Source organism: Rhinopithecus bieti, unplaced genomic scaffold (assembly GCF_001698545.2).
Source record: "Rhinopithecus bieti isolate Rb0 unplaced genomic scaffold, ASM169854v2 scaffold_30846, whole genome shotgun sequence".
NCBI lineage: Eukaryota > Metazoa > Chordata > Mammalia > Primates > Cercopithecidae > Rhinopithecus > Rhinopithecus bieti.
In genome coordinates this window covers 2,354,747-2,361,759 of record NW_016814438.1, presented here as the reverse complement: position 1 = coordinate 2,361,759, position 7,013 = coordinate 2,354,747, and the positions used below count along the sequence as shown (strand labels likewise).

Sequence of the window (7,013 nt, the reverse complement as noted above, 5' to 3'; positions counted from 1 at the left end):
TTTAAGAACGATGAATTTTGGCCCCCAGTCTCTCTGGCTTATAGAGTTTCTGCTGAGAGATCTGCTGTTAGTCTGATGGGCTTGCCTTCGTGGGTAACCCGACCTTTCTCTCTGGCTGCCCTTTACATTTTTTCCTTCATTTCAACTTTGGTGAATCTGACAATTATGTGTCTTGGTGTTGCTCTTCTCGAGGAGTGTCTTTGTGGCATTCTCTGTATTTCCTGAATTTGAATGTTGGCCTGCCTTACTAGGTTGGGGAAGTTCTCCTGGATGATATGCTGCAGAGTGTTTTCTAACTTGGTTCCATTTTCCCTGTCACTTTCAGGCACCCCAGTCAGACGTAGATTTGGTCTTTTCACATAATCCCATATATCTTGGAGGCTTTGTTCATTTCTTTTTACTCTTTTTTCTCTACACTTCTCTTCTCACTTCATTTCATTCATTTGATCTTCAATCACCAATACCCTTTCTTCCAGTTGATCAAGTTGGTTACTGAAGCTTGTGCATTTGTCACATAGTTCTCGTGGCATGGTTTTCATCTCTATCAGTTCTTTTAAGGTCTTCTCTGTGTTGATTATTCTAGTTATCCATTCATCCATTCTTCGTTCAAGGTTTTTAGTTTCTTTGCGCTGGTTATGTAGTTCCTCCTTTAGCTCTGAGAAGTTTGATTGACTGAAGCCTTCTTCTCTCCACTCGTCAAAGTCATTCTCCATCCAGCTTTGTTCCATTGCCGTGATGAGCTCCGTTCCTTTGGAGGGGGAGATGCACTCTGACTTTTTGAATTTCCAGCTTTTCTGCACTGCTTTTCCCCCATCTTTGTGGTTTTATCTGCCTTTGATCTTTGATGATGGTGATGTACCAATGGGGTTTTGGTGTGGGTGTCCTTTCTGTTTGTTAGTTTTCCTTCTAACAGTCAAGACCCTCAGCTGCAGGTCTGTTGGAGTTTGCTTGAGGGCCACTTCAGACCCTGTTTGCCTGGGTGTCAGCAGCAGAGGCTGCAGAAGATAGAATATTGCTGAACAGCGAGTGTTGCTATCTGATTCTTACTGTGGAAGCTTCGCTCAGGGGTATACCCAGCCATGTGAGGTGTGAGGTGTCATTCTGCACTTAGTGGGGGATGTCTCCCAGTTAGGCTACTCAGGGGTCAGGGACCCACTTGAGCAGGCAGTCTGTCCGTTCTCAGATCTCAGCCTCCGTGCTGGGAGAACCACTGCTCTCTTCAAAGCTGTCAGACAGGGACTTTTACATCTGCAGAGGTTTCTGCTGCTTTTTGTTTAGCTATACCCTGTCCCCAGAAGTGGAGTCTACAGAGGCAGGCAGGCCTCCTTGAGCTGTGGTGGGCTCCACCCAATTCGAGCTTCCTGGCGGCTTTGTTTACCTACTTAAGCCTCAGCAATGGCGGGCGCCTCTCCCCCAGCCTCGCTGCCGTCTTGCAGTTAGATCTCCGACTGCTGTGCTGGCAATGAGGGAGGCTCCGTGGGCGTGGGACCCTCTGGGCCAGGTGTGGGATATAATCTCCTAGTGTGCCATTTGCTGAGACCTTTGGTAAAGCGCAGTATTAGGGTGGGAGTTACCTGATTTTCCAGGTGTTGTGTGTCTCAATTTCCCTTGGCTAGGAAAAGGAATTCCCTTCCCCTTGTGCTTCCCAGGTGAGGCAATTCCTCACCCTGCTTCAGCTCTTGCTGGTAGGGCTGTACCCGCAGACCAGCATCGACTGTCCAACATGCCCCAGTGAGATGAACCGAGTACCTCAGTTGGAAATGCAGAAATCACCCGTCTTCTGTGTCTCTCACACTGTGAGCTGGAGGCTGGAGCTGTTCCTATTCGGCCATCTTGGGCGACCCCTGCTCTTAATATTTTTAAAATGTTTTAACATAGAGGCAATAAAAACATCAGTCTTTATAAAATTCTGGAATCCAACTCTTGATATTAGTAGGACTTAATCATGATATAAATGCTCTATTAGGACTCAAGTTTTCTTCAAAGAATGTAGGTTTCCTTGGTGGCTAGTATCTCATTGATCTTCATCACAATCCTGAACAGAAGAGGACAGAAGATAGTCCCATTTTATAGAATGAAAGCAGGCTTGCCACTCAAGGGAGTTGTTGTTCAGTTACACAGGGAGTCTCAGAGCTCGTGGGAGCTGTCTTAAGTTGCCCTAAGCAAGGCAGAGGCTTGCTAGGAGAAAGCAATGAAAGTAACTGGAAAGGCAGTGTACCCATGGGGGCATGTGAGTACCAGTAGCCATTGCCTCAAGGACTGCTCTTAGGCATGTGCTGTGCTCCTGGCTGCTCTAAGGAGACAATGGGCCCTACATTGGGAGGCAGGTGGCTTGGTTTCAACTTCTGCATCTGTCAAAGACAATCTGCAATCTGGATTTAGTCACACTTTCTCCCTGAGCCTTGGTTTCTTTATGAAGTTAGAGAGTTGGACCAGATAAGGTTCCTTCCAGTCTTAAAAATCTGATTCTGGGTTATTTTCTATTCATGGTTTCCCAAGTTGAAGTCTGGTAGAGAATTTCCACATCTAGATGAATCAGATGTCAGAAAATGTTTCCACTTTCTGTTGCTTCAAGCTTTTGATGCCTCCTCCTAATTTTCTAAGGGTCTCCTCTATTGACTGCCCTCATGCGGGACACATGATCCACAGATCATTGAGAGGAGAGTGGTTTCTGCTCATTTACTTGTTGTTATTAATCTGTAACCTCTTGAGATTGTTAGGAGAACTGCTTTAAGAGAATTGGGGGAAGGTAGGTTGACAGAAATACAGTATAATGAAAACAGGTTTAAAAAATGGTAATAAAGCCATGTGTTTCACTAAATATTTACCTCTTAAGTCACTAAATACAGTATTTTTCCCTAGTGCCCATTTGGGCACTTGGACCTGTGCTAGAACTTTTGCAAAATGTGGGAGAAGCACATGACCTCACTCTTAAGTGGCTCAGACCTGGAGAAGGGGAGAAAGAGAAGGAAAGAGGGAGCGAAGAGACGTGCAACTGTGGTTGGAATAGGATGGAGATGAAAAGAACAATTTGGGAAAAGATTGAGCTCCTGAGGACTCAGACTTTGTGGTTTATTTCTGTATCCACATAGCCTGGCACTGTTCCTGGCACTCAATGGGAACTTAGTATGAGTATTTTAAATTAATTAGTAAATGAACAAATAAAAGAATGAATGAATCACTCTGCTGAAATGTGGTACAATGTCCTCAGATGACCGCAGTGACTTCTTCACATATGTGAACTACCTGCAAACTACAAAAACACTTTCCTATGTGTCATCCCTTGTATTGACGATTGAGATAAAAGAGGTCAAAATAAGAGCATTTCCTAATGTTATACTTTCTAAACACTTTGTAGCTGTACTTTGTAGCTACTAGTATAAATTTGGTTTATTATTCCTAGATAAGTTGTCCTCTTTCTATAAATGCATCAGGAAATATTTGAGGGTAGGTAGATATAAGACCTAGCAAACAATTCCACATATTTGCCTTCTGAGTTGGAGAGGGGAAGAAAGGCATCGCTTGATTTCTGAGTGAATATAAGTTTCTTTTTTTCCCTTGCAGAAGCATTCTTTTACTGTAAGTCTTGACAAAATGGATGCCAGCACCGCTAGCTTCTGATTAGACAGATGTGTTTTGTGCTGCCATCCCTCCCAGCCACAGGCGCCTGGGCTCTCCTGCCTCTGGCTGAGTCACTTGATTAAAACACAGGGCTGTGAGGCTGAGGGCATGGGCTGGATCCCAGGCCAAGCTAAGTTGCCCAGTCAAATCTATTCCCTGACAATTCCCGTTCCCTCTGCCAGTGATCTGTGTTGGGAGCAAGGCTGAGCTGTAGTGTGTTAGATTTCTTAGGGCAGATTCTTTACCACTCAGTTGAGTTTTATAAAACGTTTGGGTTTTCAGTTTTTTTTTTTTTTTTTTTTTTTTTAGAGATGGAATCTCACTGTGTTGCTCAGGCTGGTCTTGAACTCCTGGGCTCAAGCAGTCTTCCCACCTTGGCTGCCCAAAACACTGGGGTTACAGGCATGAGCCACCACACCCGGCCCCTTTTAGTTATAGTCTAGGGTTGTTTCAGTTCTGCTGTTTTGGAACATGTTCAGGGTTTTCATCCTGAGACCTTTACTATCCCCAAGACTGCAAGTGTTGTCATAGCATATAATTCCCTCCATGTGTCTATAAGATTTGTTTTACAAGATCAGATTTGTTTTACAAGATTGTTTAGAGGATTAAATATGGTTCTGTATTTAGTGAAAACCAGCAAAAACAGATTGAGATGCTGTTGTCTGGTGATTGACCAAAGACTTACCAGCCAAGGACTCACCACCTCATTCCTGTTTGGTGCTACTATTGATTTAACTACAATTTCTACATGACATCTTCAAGGTAAGTTATGAATAGTTGGAGCCACAGGCATTCAATCTGCAAATACGTAGATCTACTGCTATTATGGCACCTAGATGTAGTAACTGGTTAGGTAGATTCATTTTCTTTAGTTATTTTAAAGGTATTTTACCTGATCTGGTTTTTTGGTTGCTAATGTAACACACCGTATCATGTGTAATTGCTTCAGACTGTTTTTTTCCAACCCTGTGATGCAAGGGAATGATGAGGATGTGTGACATGTACTGAGCACTTACTATGTACCAGGCAGTATTCCAAGCACTGTACCTACATCAATTTATTTAATCCTCACAATAATCTATTATTGATACTATTTTTGGTACTATGATTGTTTCTATTTTATGATGAGGAAATTGAGGCCCATATGAATTAAATAACTTGCCCAAGGTGACACAGCCAATAAGGAGAACAACAGAGATTTGAATCCAGGCAGTCTGATTCCAGAGCCCATGCCTTGGATCATTGGAAGATAATCTGATACGATTGTATGCTATCTGTACCCTACTTGTATTCTGCTCTTCTGTTCATGAAATCACGGAGCTGTAAAGTGAGTTCTAGATGCAGAATGAGGGTACATAGCTTGGGATAGTGTTTTGACTACACAAGATAACCCTTGAAAATGGGCTTGTTGCAAAAATTTAGAAAATTTTGTTACACAGAGACAGTAATAATTAATAAAGTTTAAGTATTTCAGGAAGTATTAGGGGGTGACACCAGACTACAAAGTGATGAGTCAGCAACTTAGTATACTATTTAAGAATCAACACCACCTGGAATGTAGTAACTGAAGTGTTGCATTTAGGAAGTTGAATACAGGTAAATCACATAATTTATAGTCCTTTACTTAGAAAAGCAAAAATGGTATCTTTCTTTTCCATTCCTGTTAGGGATGCTACAAATAACAACAGAATAAACAGAATGTTCATTATCTATTGAGTGCATACTCTGTGTCAGTCTTTGCTATATCCTTGTTCCTCTAATTGGCAGGACTACTCTCTAAAGTAGGTGATAATTATCCACTTTACTGATGAGGAAATGGAAGCACAGAGAAGTCCTTTGCCCAAGGTCATAGAGGTAGTAAATGGCCAAACAAACAATTGAGCCCAGGTTACTTTGACTGAAAAACTTGTGCTCTTTTCACAACCCAGTATTGCCTCTTTTGGGGGAGTTCTTTAAAGGAAAGATGTTGTATTCATGCTTACTGAATCCTGTGTTAAGACATATGTTTGTCATGAGTCTTGAAACAGATTATAAATATTCAAAACTAGGACTGTTCTAGAAAACCCGGGATATTTCTGTTACCATAGAGATGTAATGATGCGCTTGACATAATCTTCCAGGAAAAACAACAGGGTTCTCCCAATGCTCCATGGCCTGAGGAGTCAGCCACTTATTCCTGCAGTTATGAAGTAGCACCACCTGGGACTAGAGCAACTGAAATACTGTGGAGAACTGGCAAGAAGTTCTACCTAACTACAGTTTATTTTGGGGCATCACAGCTTGATAAGTGAGAGGGAATATACTGAAGAACTTGAGTAGAAATGAAGTTGATCTTCATGTTGTACATGATATGAAGATTTTATAAAGATAAAGAATTTTTGTATGAGTTGTCCTAGCAGGACCACTTAAATATGACACATTTTTACAGCTTTATAATATGTATTCTTGAACCTTTTTGAAATAGTATCATACTACCTTTCTGCAAATGTGTTCACTGTATCCTTTCCAGAATCCTAGCAACACCTTGCCGTCTGATGGTTATAGCAGATGATTTTGAGGTGCAATCATAGGTGGAAGGTCAGAAGCCAGAGTTATGTAGCATAGTGGCCAACAAGGTGATGGGAGAGGGGTTATGGTTAAAAAGATGTTTCCGGCTAGTGTCCATGTTTCCCATAGAGGCCACTTTGTGGTGGAAATAAACTTGGCTTTGGAATCAGATGAGCTTGAATTTAAACATGAATCCACTTACTAGTTGTGTTATAGAGCAACTAACTTAACTGTGGTTAGCAGCTTTTGAGTTTCTTTGGGGTAGGAGTCTCAACTTCCTTTTCTGAAAAAATTGCATTCATTTTCTCACAAGATGGAGTAATGAATATATTAATGCCTCTGACTTTGTGTCTTGCATAGAGTCACTATTAAATAAATGTCAGTTCTCTTCCTTTTCCTTTTCTTCCTTTCCTCTCTTCCCTTCTCTTTCTTTCTTCTCTTCCCTTCTCTTTCCTTCCCTTCCTCTTGGCTATTGAAGGTGACAATGGTGAAGTAGTACTTATAGTACAGTGTGGTGAGTGTTCTAGTAGAAATGCATGCAGCTTATTGTGAGATTGCTGAGAAAGCAACTGCCAGGGAGAGTAGGAAGGTAACAGACAAGCTAGACCTATGGCTGAGTAGGAGTTTGCTAGGTTAAGAAGAGACTGAGGGCCAGGTGCATTGGCTCATGCCTGTAATCGTAGCACTTTGGGAGGCTGGGCCTGGTGGTAGGCACCTGTAATTCCAGCTACTTAGGAGGCTGAGGCAGGAGAATCACTTGAATCTGGGAGGCAGAGGTTGCAATGAGCAGATATCATGCCACTGCACTCCAGCTGGGCAACAGGGCAAGGCTCTGGCTAAAAAAA

General features: G+C 42.2%; 1 protein-coding gene across 19 annotated transcripts in view; it reads left to right on the top strand.

Annotated features, from left to right (window-relative positions):
• Nucleotides 1-7,013, top strand: part of SYTL2 (synaptotagmin like 2) — a 121,119-nt gene that overhangs the window by 7,752 nt on the left and 106,354 nt on the right. For 3 of the 19 annotated variants that reach the window (XM_017850890.1, XM_017850892.1, XM_017850891.1), the window contains exon 2: nt 4,249-4,383. The exons of the other annotated variants lie outside the window; for them this stretch is intronic. The gene's annotated coding sequence lies outside the window, so the exon portion shown is untranslated. The remainder of the gene's footprint in view (nt 1-4,248; nt 4,384-7,013) is intronic. 19 annotated transcript variants of the gene reach the window in all.